Source organism: Lepisosteus oculatus, chromosome 12 (assembly GCF_040954835.1).
Source record: "Lepisosteus oculatus isolate fLepOcu1 chromosome 12, fLepOcu1.hap2, whole genome shotgun sequence".
Lineage (NCBI taxonomy): Eukaryota > Metazoa > Chordata > Actinopteri > Semionotiformes > Lepisosteidae > Lepisosteus > Lepisosteus oculatus.
In genome coordinates, this window is record NC_090707.1 from 25685970 (window position 1) to 25700737 (window position 14768).

At 35.4% G+C, this 14768-nt stretch overlaps 1 protein-coding gene across 5 annotated transcripts in view; it reads right to left on the reverse strand.

Annotated features, from left to right (window-relative positions):
* The window catches only part of map3k13 (mitogen-activated protein kinase kinase kinase 13), an 89729-nt gene that overhangs the window by 59858 nt on the left and 15103 nt on the right, over positions 1–14768 (reverse strand). For 2 of the 5 annotated variants that reach the window (XM_015359164.2, XM_015359163.2), the window contains exon 2: positions 2164–2264. The exons of 1 other annotated variant lie outside the window; for it this stretch is intronic. The gene's annotated coding sequence lies outside the window, so the exon portion shown is untranslated. The remainder of the gene's footprint in view (positions 1–2163; positions 2265–14768) is intronic. 2 more of the 5 variants (XM_015359167.2, XM_015359165.2) reach the window with 2 other exon arrangements.

The following is a 14768-nucleotide window of genomic DNA, read 5'->3' on the forward strand; positions in this document are numbered from 1 at the left end:
AAAATGTCTTTCAGCAAATCATAATGCTGCTGGCCAAATACAGAAGCAACTAACTACCACTGATTCCTAAAAAAAACCCAACATTCATAACAGTGAAATCAAAATATTTCCATTAAACTTCATCTTTCACTGGACCTCTAATGGTCTACAATCATACAAAAGACAGAGATAAAGTCAACAGTCTTGGAGCCATGAATTTGTTCCAAAAGATATGTAAAAATATCCAGTGACAAAAAATTTGATTAGGGACAGTCTCAAAGTTTCTCTAAGAAACTGTGGCCACTGTCTGTGTTCTTGGCAAGTTGCAATGATGATCAGCAGCTAATGAAGAATCTAGAATCTAATTAAATCAACTCAGATCTCGTTAGTGTCCATGTCAAAGATAGTATATCATATCATTAGTATGGGGGTTTTGTTGAACATCATGCGTACATGACTTAGAATGATATTTATTGTTCTGTGCAATGTTGCAGGTATGCTGATCGCCATGTCGATGTTGGAACCTAGACACTAAAAAAGCCCTCTTTCAGCCTTTATGTGGTTACATAAGGCTGAGTCAGCCTGAGGGTTTTCTGAACCCTCAATCCTAATGCTTGATGAAAGCACTTTAATTTGGCCACAGGCAGTGATTTGCTGTATGTTAATGGTGTACAGGAAATGCTTCACAGGTCTTGACACTGCAAACACTTCAGAACTATTTAGACAGAAAAACATCTTTGCATAACCAACTTAACATGACATAACATTCAGCACTAATGATCAACCTAGTTTTGGATTTATTACAAAACATGCTTTAAGTGCAGCACAGAATCTCAAAAAATAGTGGTGGGTCAATAACAAGATGATGGAAAAAGAAAAGGAACATGCTGATCATTGGGGAAAAGCATCTAAACCCCGATTCAAAGCTTTCCATTTTATTGAAATCTCAAAATCTCTAGGAAATAAAAAAGAAGTCTGTACACAACAGAATCCTTCAGTTCAGAGAACTCACACTATTTTAACAATTAACACTCACTTGTGACAGTTATTTATATCCCAGAAAGTCTAGACATGAAAACTGACATAAATCTATAAAAGTATTTTAATTGCAGCCATTCTGACAATATAGAATAGAGTAATTATTAATATTTATTAATTTTTTGCCATTTCAGAGGTTTCTATCTTCAACTTAAAAATAGTTCTGAAATAAAGGTACAGTGGCCATGTAAGTCCTCTCCTTTATAAAATAGATCTGCTATTTTACAAAGCAGAGGAAATTCTATCAAAAGATGTAATTCAGATTGAACGGGATACAGAACAAGAGAAACTAACAGACATCTTACAAGACAAATCTTACAACCAAATACAGCGTGTCAGATAAAAATGAGTTATGAATTCTCTTGAGCAAAATTTACCTATTACAATATTAGTCAGTAATTCAGTAATTACAATTTAAGAAATTCAGCTGAGTTATGTTCTGCTTGAATGTGTTCCTACTACCCTTTGAAGACATTCCCATGTAGTCACAGAAACAGGAATTAAATTTATGTAGCAAAGGGAGAGGTTTAATTAAATATGAATTCCAACTGTTTTTTCTTAAAGGCTACAGTCTGCATAATTCATTCAGTTTTATTGATACAATTACAGCACAAACTTTGGTCTTTCTTTCTCATTTCCAACATTCTTCTATATCTGAAACAAACACAACCTTATTAATAGATTCAACAAAAGTGATAAAAGGAAAGAGACCATAAGAGGTCTCCTTTATTCACTTTTTGAGATGATGCAATTTATATGTAGACTAACCCCTTTGTGAACTTTATACTATACTACATTTGTTTTGTATAGTGTGTGGTTTCTTTTTTAAAGCCCTTTTGTTAGTTTAAGCCCCCAATTTGGCATAGCTGAACTGAATAAAATGTCAAGCACTTCAAAAATAGTCATGGAGTACTTAAAAATGTCAGCATTTGACATTATGAATTGTTTAATATGGTTACCTTTTCTTTCTTCTTTATTTGTATCGCTAGCTCTGCCTTTCTATCATGTTTAGCATAAGTCCACTGGTTTCACCAGCACTTCATATAATGGTAGCCACAATGTTATACCTACTGAAATCTAAACACAATGTCAAACTAAAGCTTATACCAGATCCATATATTCAATCAAACAATTTAATGAATTTACCTTTCCTGAAGGTGATGTTCATGGCATTTATCTCCTGTGTGAGACAAGAAGAGATGAAGGATAGATCAAGGGAATGGTCTGTCTGAAACTCTCTTCACCTGCTGAAGAGAGAGGGTCAGAGTCTGAGGGTTTGAATGATCATGAGGATACAAAACAGCAAAAACCCTAATCAGTGTCCTATGATTGCCATCTAATCCGATTGGCCATATCAGTAAGTGGAGATAAGAAATCCTGCTTACTACTTAATGTCCTGTGTGAACAGTCTGAACTGTGGTGTTAGTAGTTCATTACTTCAATTATTTTGTACTTTCTTTTTAAAGTGTTTTTTTCATTTTTTACATAAAATCTTGAATACATTTGCATAAGTTTAATACTTAATTATTCTTTTTAGAATCTTACAATTAGAACACTTTAGTGACTGAAAACAGCAAAGCTTAAGGAGAATACCTCAACTCCGTCCCATTGACACTATATTGAAAAACTAAGCTGTAGTTGATAACGACAATTTCAAGTTTTAAAGGTAAAAGAAATGTATTTGAGTGATACTACTTGTCCTAGAAATAATGAATTTATGCCTCCTAAAAAAATAACTAGAAGTATTCCTGATCATTACTCTTGATTTTTTAAAGATGATATGGTACAGCATAGGTATGCCAATAGGCTGGAGTCAAACTTTAGACCAACACTAAAGATTAAAAAGTACTCAGTAAGTTAAAATAGATAGGAGCAATGTGTTTGTAAAAGAAGGCAGCAAATGTACACCATATCTGGAAATGGATTTCCTTTCATATCATTGTAAAATATTTGCCTACCCTGTATTTGAGTCAATGAAATAGGAAAAAAGTTTCTGTCCCAAGTTACCAAAATCTTGATTCTGGGTTAATATACACTGACCAAGACACTTATAAAAAGTAAAACCCTATTTAGAAATAAGCAACTGAAGACACAAGGGTAAAGAATAAAGACAAAGCAAGTAACTATAAAGTTAATTACAGCCCTAAGCTACACTAACAGTGCTTGTTTAATTTGGCTTACTCCAAATCTGATGCTTTATAGTATCCCTATATACTATGGCACCTGAAAAAAAATTGAGTGAAATGTTTTTTCTGCTCCAAGTGAAACTGCAATACTCAAAGTATTAAAAACCTTTTGAGTAAAGCTACACTCAAAAAGACGGCTTCAGCAACAAAAACCTCAATCTATTGGGAAAAGCAGTTTCACAAGCTACTCTGTAGCAGTGTGTGATGGAATAAAACCAAATACAATATATCTATAGGAATCAGGGCTGGTCATGCCACTGAATTTCACAACCTTATCGAGAACACAGACTAAAACAGCAAAGGCTCAGACATGATTTTACTGAAGGATTCAGATTAGATGATTTTGTCGACATGGGCAGGCTACCCCACTGCTATTAGACCCTGAGCAGATGGCCAAGACTCAACCTAGAAAGCCGAGGTCCATTAGCCAGTCAACGCTGAACCAGATCAATATGAGAAACATGGCCTGGAACAGATGCTCCCCTCTGTTCTGAAGAAGATTTGATGAGCATCTAGCTGCTTTAGCAAAGGAAATATTAAATCTAAGCCCACAGGGTAAATGACCCTACTGAGACAGAAAAGTGGTTTGGTTAACAAAAGTCGAGTAGAACAAGTAGAACATGTTAACAGGCATTTCATTTAAGTTTTGTGCTTAGTTTTTAAAAACAGGGTATAAAAATGTTTTTGTAGCATTCATGCATAGCACCAAATGAGAAGATGCATCATGTTGTATGTCAATTAAATACATCACAATATTTCAATGCTTAAAATAAATGCATTTCTTTTATACTCATAGGAATTATTAGAACATTTTTGATTTTACTGTTATTTAGAAAGTAATATTTGTCCCTCTTCATTTTGGAATAGCCAATTACTACCCAAATCAGTTTTTATTGTAAATCAATATTGCTTGTGAAAATATATATGAGAGAAAAACTACTGAGTGAATCAGGATCCAACGGAAATCTGTTCTTCAATAGAAATTTAAAATTAAGTCTGCATTATATCTTTTAATTATATTTAACTTTCACATTTATACCAGTACTCATAAAATACAGTATCTAGTCTTACTAATTCCATATACCTCTGTTAGGACAAGTACTAACTTCATTTTATCAAGACTATAGACATTAGTACAGTAACAATAAAAAGCCAAACCCCTAAAGAATGGAACATTTAAGATTCATTTCTAAGCTTTGCAGCTGGGTTCCCACTATACAGTGACACAGTAGCTAAAAAACATGATAAGATCAGCAGAAAGAAATTCAACACTTAACATTCAGACAGCCAAAGAGGTCATGAAATAATTTTCAAGAAGGCAGCATTAGACAATTAAACCTAAGGGTTAAAGAAGAGGACTTGTGATATGGGGTATGTTAAACCAAAAAACCCAAGGTGGTTTGTTCTTTGTAACGTACTTCAAGTAGGTAGCTTTATCAGCAGGCATAGGCTGCAAAGAACAAGTAAATGTTTATTCTATGCTGAAAAGAGAAGAAAAGAAACAACGTTTTGGTTGTGGACCCACACCATGAAGAAGGCTCCACAGGCAAAATGTTGTGCTTCTTTTCTTCTCTTTTCAACATGGAATAAACCTTTACTTATTCCCTAGTTCTTTGTAAATACCCACAGATGTACAGTAAAAGACAAAAGAAAACTCCATGAAAGAAAAGATATCTGTATCTAAGCATTATATATCAAAGCAATTTTGAAATCCAAACTGGAAAAAGGAAAATTTGAGGAAAAATCTAAACAAATATTAATGTCTAAGGAATATATCTCAGTTTCATCTGTACTAACGAAGACTGAACACAAATTGTACACAAGCTACTATTGGTAATAGTAATAGTTTCATATATTTAAAATTTTAGTTAAATGCTGAAGTGCATACTGTAATGATTTCTAACTGATTTCTGAGTAAATAACTGAGTTTTGACTAATTTTGTAACAAATGCTTAATGAAATAGGAATGACCTAGCAAGACAGCATATTTTTGTGCTGTCAAGTTATTTTCTTAGCTAAATTTAAGGGATTAAAGAGCAGTATCCATCTGATTGGCCTATGATGTGGGCTGCACAGGTCTGGATGTAAAGATTTAATTTGGGCTAGAGACAGAAATCAGTAATTTCTCGCTAAATAGAACTACAGATAAACCAAACAGTTGCCAGGGCTCAAGATCAAACACTATAACTTAAAAACATTAAATAGTTCTGCTTTTCTTTTTATCACAATTTAACATGAATCTGCTCTTTTGTTCATTTGAATTTTCACTGTAATATTCATTCTCCCTCTCAAAGCACTATAGGGAATATGGATCAAGAAAATATTCTAAAGAATCACAGAAACACAGCTTTTTATGAAATGTATTATATAATTTAATTCAAAAACATTAAAAAAGAATCATAGAGCATTTAGATTATGTAACACAAGAAATGTTTTCTGCTTGAACTAAAAGGCAGACTGCCCTAGCCTGGAAGCATGTTACATCCCACTATCCACCTAGGAGTCTCAGTTCTTCTGCTGGCTCTTCAAGCCTTTGCTGGGCTCATTCTTATCAATCCAATTTTAATATTTTAATATTTTTCTACTTTCTACTTCTAAACCTCAGAAACATACAGGACAATTTCTAACTCTATAGACAGTTTCCAACTTCTGTATATAGACTATCAAAACAATCTACTAACAATTTTTAGTAATGAACATTCAAGATCTACATTAAGTGCAGGTCTATTGTGGAAGTCCCACTGGGTCCCTTCAGAACCCTTCATGGTTTGTTTTTAACTATAAGCAGAAATAAAAGTAAATTAATAATAAACAAAGCATGATATGAAACAAAGAATAGATTAAATCAATGTTAAACTGAAGCTACCAGGTGACTTTCAGATTGCCATAGAGTTTTTGCTACCTGCATGTAACACTGCACATTAATTTATTGATGGCTTTTTTGTCTTCCTTTGCAGATCCTTCAATATTTGCTAATTCTTGCCCTTTGTTATTGCCTAAGAACACGATCTAAGTCACTGACATAAATTAAGAAGAACAATGGACCTAATAAAGATCCCAGCAGTACTCCAATAATTAATCACCTCAATTCGAGCACCGACCCCTTATCTATCATCTGTTTTCTATCCATTAATCACTTCTCTACATACATGGATTACCTACATTACTTACTACCCACAATTTAAGAATGAATCTTTTATGAGGATGTTTATTTTAGAAGGAAAACCTTCTGAAATTGTAAACATACCTTAAGTGAAGTGTTATATGGTAAGAAAGTAGAAAAACATCAACACTTTTCAATAAACAAGCAAGAAAACTAGAGAATGAGAACTCGACAGGAAAGACAAACTTGTCCATTCATTATTCACTCAAACTCACATCCAACACAGAGAATAGCGTACCTTAGCTCCCCAACCTGAGTTAATGTATCATTAAGCCATGTCTCCATGGTACCATCTTCCTGACCTGGCACGTTCTTGTGGCAAGCTTTGTCCTTCAGTGCAGTTTGCTGGAGGCTGTCAGAGCTCACACAAAGCTGAAATCTGTAACAATCTGACTGCAGACAACATTCCCCAGCTGAAACCCAGACTGAGGCCGTTGTGTAAAGCACACCAACAGAGGTCTGTTTCAAGACTTCATTATTATTTTACAAGCATTGGAACAGCAACACTGACAGCTCGTATGTCCTTAAATTAATAAGATACAATTCTGAATTGCAGCCAATGCTTAACAGTGTTTACTGTCAGCAGCTTCCACACATCAACAACTTCTCAGGAAAGACCAATGGCCATTTTAGATTTGTGACTCTAGTTACAAGAGCTATTGTTAATCTGACTTAAAAAAAGCACAGATGAGCTCAAAGGACCACAGGTCTTAGTATGAGTGAATCTTGCACACTAAAAAATCACATCCAGAAGTTTACCAAGTCTTGCATTTTCCACTGCTTTTCATTCTGCATTAGTTTGCAACAAATCACATTTTGTGTAGAAGAATTTGCACCTTTGAACATGTTGTTTCTCAAATATAGCAGTTAATTAAAAAGATACATTTGTTTTAAAATAAAATGTTTATGCTATCTAACTCAAGGTACTGTAATTCACTAATTGTGCCAAACAAAACCACATGGAGACGCAAAGTTAGTGTCAGTGGGTAGGCAGAATTAGTTTATGGGCTATTCAATGTAAAACTTGAAAGTAAACAAAAAATACAAAATGCTACATTACATACAATTACAAAAAAATTACAGAAAAATGCTTACATATTATGGGTTCAAATATATTTTGCATTTTAGATTTTTTAACTCAGCCCAAAGCCATAATTACATTATCTCTTAATAACAATTACCTTCTGATTTAGGTTTAATGAATGAATGGAAATGTTTTGTTTTTCTGCAGTCTTGTAGCTTGATATCACAGTCATCGGAACATTCAGAGCAGATAAAACGAATCTTAAAATCATGCTTCTAACTTCTGCACACTTTGTAAACAATCAAGTTGCTCCACCACACACTGCAAATAAAAGAAAAAAACTTTCTAACAATTCATTTGATCGTAGTAAAATCTGCCCCACTGGCTCTCACTCAGTTTAGCTATATTCCTTTGCTCTACCAACCTTGGATGAACAGCTACACAGTCTCAATCCAAACCATCAATCTCAAGGTCAGCTGTGAAAATCCTGCAAACACAGGGACCCAGGCAAACTGACAAATAAACTTGTTTTAATTGTAAAAACTCCCAGTATCTGTTGTAGGCTGTATTACAACCTCTCTCTGAACATCAGAAAGACTAAGGAGATAATTGTGGACTATAGAAAACACCAGGGAGGATATCACACACCTACCTACATCAATGGGACTGCAGTGGAGAGGATCAGCAGTTTTAAGTTCCTGGGAGTTAACATCTCAGAGGACTTAACCTGGACCCACCACACCAACACCGTGGTCAAAACAGCACGGAGGTGCCTATTCTTTCTCCGTAGGCTAAAGAGGTTTGGCATGCCATCACATATCCAGGCCAACTTCTACAGGTTTACAATTGAGAGGATCCTGACTGGTGGCATCACTGCCTGGTATGGGAACTGCTCCACCCGGGATCGCAAAGTACTGCAGAGAGTGGTGAAGTCAGCACAGCTCATTACCAGCTGTGAGCTACCAAACATCCAGGATATCTACTCAGCTAGATGTCTGAAGAAGGCCAGGTCCATTCTCAAGGACTCCAGTCATCCCAGTCACAAACTGTTTTCCTTCCTACCATCCGGTAAACGGTACCAAACTATTTGGTCCAAGTCCAACAGACTACGGAACAGCTTCTACCTCCATGCAATAAGACTGCTAAATAGCCAACCTGCAGCTCCTTTAGCAAATCACCTGTAATGGCTACATGGACACACAGTTTTCACTGTTTTCAGCATAACTGCACTACTTGTATATATTGCATACACCATGGACACATAGCAGCTCTACTCATATTGAGTTTTATTTAATTTCTATTACATCTATAATTATGTAACCTTATTTTCACAACCTCAATTCTGTGATTTTGTGTTTTTGTGATTCTTGTGATTCTTGTGATTCTTGTGAGCTCACGGAAAAGACATTCCATTGCCAGCAACTACTGCTGCACGCTGTATTGTTGTGCACTTGATAAATAAACTTTGATTTGATTTGATATCAGGGCCACTCGTGGTCCTACAGGGTTTGATTAAGTTGCTCCTTTAAGCTGTAAAGATCATCCTGCATTATGGGCTAACTATTTTTTACCAAGAGGATCGACTTGGGAGATCCTAACATTCTGCTTATAAGAGCAGAACAAGTGTGCATATTTTACTCTGCTTCATATCTGGCCCAGAAGCAGTGGAATGTGAAAATCCCAATGCAATGAATTTGACAGCTGGAAATAGGAGCCTTCAGATGACAGATGAAACTAGACGATGGCACATGAAGAGATTCTTAGATTACAAACTGCTTTGGAAATCCCTAATGCGCAGGATTAAGGGAGTTACAGTATGTAACAATGGTATTGTTATCGTTTTGAGGCATTATCTATCAATTTTAAAAAAACTATACAGAACCATTAAAAGAATAAAAAAGTCAATGGTCAGAATTTCGAACAACAGTAAACAATTTATGGGTCTACATCTATAATATGGCTTTCTGAGGCACAGGAATGCCAACAGCTCTAAAAGGCTTTATGTATCCAATTACAAGTAAAAGATCAAACCTAAGGAATTACTGGAGCCACAACATCAGATTCCCCAACCATCTCATCAGGAAAACCATGGGAGATGTCCTTATATAGAGAGTGGTACTGCTCTATTTTATTACAGAATGTTTTGGGCTAGGGGAAGGGTAGGGTGAACTGACAAAGCCAGGCGAATCAGTCCTCTCTACATCCAGGTTCTAAACAATCTGACCTCAGAATCCACTAAACACTTCCCATCACCCACTCGTGTGCATTAATCTGATCTACATGAGTTGCTGCCGGCTCTGTTAATTATAGACATTGCAGTGCCATCTAAATTATAGAACTGCAGTCTGAAAATGACACCTTGTCACGAGACAATAACGGAGCACTACTGGTGCAATACCATTTGAATACTGATTGGCTTTCTGCTAAGAAATTGGTCTGAGCATTTTACAAGTTTTCAGTGAATGACTTTCCCCGTTTAAAAGGGGAAGAGTGCTAATTAAATGTTTTGCGGCTTTATGACTATGAATCTGGGTTTCCTAATACTGACTGAAAAACTGCTGTAAAAAAATCAAACAATCTTCTTGATCTGATCATTTTTATAAAAACTTTGACATAGACATATGTTTAGATTCTTACTATGAGCATCACCAATCAGGTCAAGTGTAATGAAAGTTTAAGTAAACAAATGTTGTAAGTTGGAATATTAAAAGTAGCTTACTCATGATAAAGCAATCTGCCAAATAATAATGTAATAATGTATAATATAATACATTATTATATATTCCATATGGCCTACAAGGAAGAATTGCTGCAAAGAAACCATTGTAGAGAGTGCAGAATAAGAGGAAGAGACTTTGAGGCCAGCTTCAAGCAACCTCCTCTGAACAGTTGATGCTGAAACATCTGTATTTCTAGTTGCATTGAGCTCAGCTTGTATTTTGGGGGCAGTTAGTCACCGGGTTCACAGACTTGTGACTCTAATGAAGGTATTCTTTGATTTTGATTTTTGCCTGACCTTTTACTGTCCTTATGAGTGCCAGTTTCTTCATATGGTGTGATAGTCTTGGCCACAGGAGTTACTGACACTTGCAATGTCCTTGCTAATTGCCTTAATGATTGACCTTCATTTCCTAAAGTAATTATAGACTGTCTTTTTTCCTTGCTTAACTGAGCAAACTGTGCCATGTTCATTCAGGAATTACAAACTTCTGCCCATGCTCCCTATATTTATAGTAATCGTAGACCCTCACCTGTTTACCAATAATAGGTGACAAAAGGTAAATGAGGTAAAATGCTAGTTAACTGTGAGAACAAATAACAAAGACAATTTTTAAATTCTTTTAGTGTTCTAATACCATGTTATACACACTTCTGACTTTTAATTAACCTGGGCTTCAAAATTAACATTTTTAATGCAGTTCACTTAAGATTATAAGTACACATATCATGTAATTAAATATTAAGTGTTTATAGACACGTTTATACAGTTTAAAGCACAGATAATCATGTAAAACCTAGTTTCAAGCAGGTGTACACAAACTTTTGACTGGTACTCTACTTTAAGAGGGCAGAAAAGTAATCTGCCACTTAGAGGGTATCAAATTCAACTGTTGTCACCTTGTCCTTAAAACAGATTGGAAAGCAACAAGTTTCATTTTTACTTTTGATAAAAATATATTTAGTTATGAATCTTTGATTCATAACTGTATATGAATAATACTTGAGACAGATACCCCACCCTTTTCACATACTGGCTTCTTTTTTATCCAGGTTTTTAAATGATTACTTTAGACATTCTTAACAACCACCATCCATACAGGACATAGACGTCTTTGAATAGGCATGCAGAGGAAAAGCAGAGCTAAAACAGAATAAGACCTTAAAAGTGTGGTACTACAAAGAAACTACAGTGCTGAGAGTAACAAAAATACATTTTGTGGTCTCTGTACTGAAGATTTAATTACTCCTCCTCAGAGTCAAAGCTGTCTGTTCTAATTTGTGCCGAGCAGAAACCTCCGCTAGCTTTGAAAAACAATCTGAAGAAGCACTCAAAAGAACATTGTGTTGTTCATGAAGTGGAAGTGGCTATTTGGCCAAATATTTTGTAGTCTTAAATTAAAACAGTAACAAGAAATAGACAATTTAGAATTTATCCAAGTGCTTTGGAGATGTTTCAATCTACAAATGTCACAATCCACAAAGTTGCAGTTCTTCCTCTTCCTATATGAGAGAACTGTAATAATTTATACAGATCATGAACATCTCATGGACATGAACATCTCACATCTATAATATTTATCTCCACAAACAACAAAATCAATAACAGATTACCATGTCTTTACAGATAACCTGAACACATCACACTTGGGAAATAAGAAATGGGAAAGTCGAACTGAGGATGGTACAGTGGCGTGGCTGTTAGTACAGCTGTCTCTTGAGTCTTGTGTTCAATTCCAAACAGGTGTCTTCCATGTAGGGTTTGCACATTCTCCCCATGTCCACATGAATTTTTCAAAGCCATTCTGATGAGAGCTATCAGCATCTCTACATTGTTCTTCCATGTCTGTGTGCTTTGTAACAGAGTAGTATCCTGCCTTGTCCCATGTTCTTCAAGTAAAGGAGCATGATTGCTGTAACTTGTTTTCTAGAAGTACGTGGAATTCTGATAATGGTTCTAAGATTAAAATGACTGTTAAAAATCACAAAAGCATGCCACAATTAACACTGGAAATGGTTATTATTGGGCAAATCCTGACTGGCTGTGTAGTTGACAATCTTGATCTTCAAAACTACAGAAATTAGTCTGTCCCTAAGTGCAATAGATGCTAAAACCTGATAACAGCACACTATCCTTTTTGTGGTCAACTACTGCACAACTGACTCCAGCCACGTAAACGTAGGATGGAATTTTATATGTAATACACCTACAACTCCCTATAACCTTTTCCATTTAAAATCCAAAAATATGTCTTGTGCATTTGCAGTATAAGATTAATCTGACATGTCCTTTATCTCCATTTTATGAGAGCTGCACACAACAATCTCGGTTCTACTATTAGAACTCTGGCCTTTCACGGCTGTTTAATGTCACCAGACTCAGTGGTTCAGATGACTAGTTGCGGTTCACAAGATACATAGAAAAACAAGGGACTATACCATAATGCCTTCTAATGCAGGGTGAATTTTTCTTTACTTAAAAAGCTTGTTCGATTTCTTATCCAGTTTCTTGTAAATTGTTATTGTACAACAGGGGGTATTCCCTACTTGTTGTATCTGTGCTACTGTTTTCAAGATTACAGGCACTGTATCCAGAAGTGGTCATCCTACCTACTGTATATTTCTCCAAGAACAAATGGTAAGATCATCAAGGAAGTTATAAAGGACCCAAGAGTAAGATCCAAGGAACTGCAGGCCACTCTCACCTTAGCTGATTTGACTGTTTATGAACCTTATTATGAGAAGGAATTCAAGTAGGTAGCTGTATCAGCATGCACAGGCTACATGGGAACAAGTAAAGGTTTATTCCATGCTGAAAAGAGAAGAAACACAACAATTTGGTTTAGGAGGTATCACACCTGAAGAATGCTCCACAGCCAAAATGTTGTGTTTCTTTTCTTCTCTTTTCAGCATGAAATAAACTTTACTTGTTCCCTTATTATGAGAAAACTGCTCTTCAAAAAAGAACACTGCTACCTGTTCGCCCAATGAGAGCACAGCAGATGTAAATATACAGATAACAATAGATATAAATAATATATACAATAGATACATAGATATACAATAGATGATCCACAAGTGTTCTGAAACAATATTCTCTGGAAAAGACAAATCAAAGAGAACTCTTTGGCCTTAAGGAGAAATGTTATTTTTGGTGAAAACCAAACATTGGGTTCAAACAGAAGGTCCTCTGTCCAATCATCAAGCATGGTGGTGGTAGTGTGTTAGTTTAGGCAGCTTTACTGCCCTAGTACCTCAACAGCTTGCCATCATTGACTCAAGCATGACTTCTGCATTGTATCAAAAGATTCTAAAAGAGAATGTCAAACCTTCTGTGACCCGAAGTGTCCCAAAGCTTAATAGAAAGTAGGTCTTGCAGAAACACAACCATTCTAAATATATAATCAGATCTACAAAAGAATGACTGCAGAACATCTAAAATCATCAAAATGTTGAGGCAGAACCTGAAGTAAATTGTCCATGCAAGGTAGCCCTGAAATGTCACAGCTGAAAGAGTTCTGTAAGAAGGAATGGGCCAACTGGTGGTGAGAAACTGATCAACAGTTATAGGAAATACTTAGTTTCAATCACTGCTGCTCAAGGAGGAGCCACCAGTTACTGAATCTAAAAGTTCACATACTTTGTCTCACATGGATATTGAATGTTGCATCATTTGAGGATAAATAAAGGTCCAGTGTTTTGTGTCATTTGTTTCACCAGGTTAACTATTATTAGGACTTATATTAGGATCTAACACATTTTCGGTTTCAAATATATGAAATATTGGAAAAGCCTTTAAAAAAACATTTTCTATACACTATATGAATGAAGTGGGCATTTGTTTTTACCTACTAAGGATTCCTGTACCACTATAAGATCTGATATGTTACAAACATAATTCTGGTGCATAATTCTCTGCATTGCCCAGTAAATTGTCTCTGAGGTCTGTTAGGAATCAATCACTATTCATCTTTTATATTCCAAAAATATGAATATCTTTCAAAAAGGCCATCATGGTTTGTTTTTATGAAGGCATGAAGTTCATGAATAGATGAACCCAGAAGATAAAATGGTACGTAAATTAGTACAGAACAAAGATTTAAATAACTTTCTACAGTTTTAGGTATGAAACAAGTTCCAGAGCATTTAAGTTTTATCAGTAAAAGAAAAACTTCTAAACACATGGGTTGAGATATATATATATATGGGTCTTCTTAAGGTGTTAACTGTGAGAATGTTTTCTCTATTTTAAACCATCTGGTTAAATAAAAGATGGAAAAACAAAAGCTCTCCAGCAATGCACTCAGAGTGTAAAATGGCTCTTACTAGTGTGGTTTTTGGAGGATCATCTTCTTCATTTTTTCCTATTAATGTCACCATTTCTCCAATAATAATAATAATTATAATAATAACAACAACAACACTTACATAGTGCTTTTCTGGACACACCACTTAAAGCGCTTCACAGGCAATGAGGACACTCCATCAGTGTGCATCTTGGATGATGCGACATTCAAATGTCAAAATGCGTGGTAAACCCCATACTGCAGGTTGGGGTGGCACTTGTGGTGCATTAGTTGTTAGTGAAACGATTGTTTTATTTAATCTCTCTATTGTGCATACTTAAATTTGCTTAATATAGAATTTTACAACTAAAGGA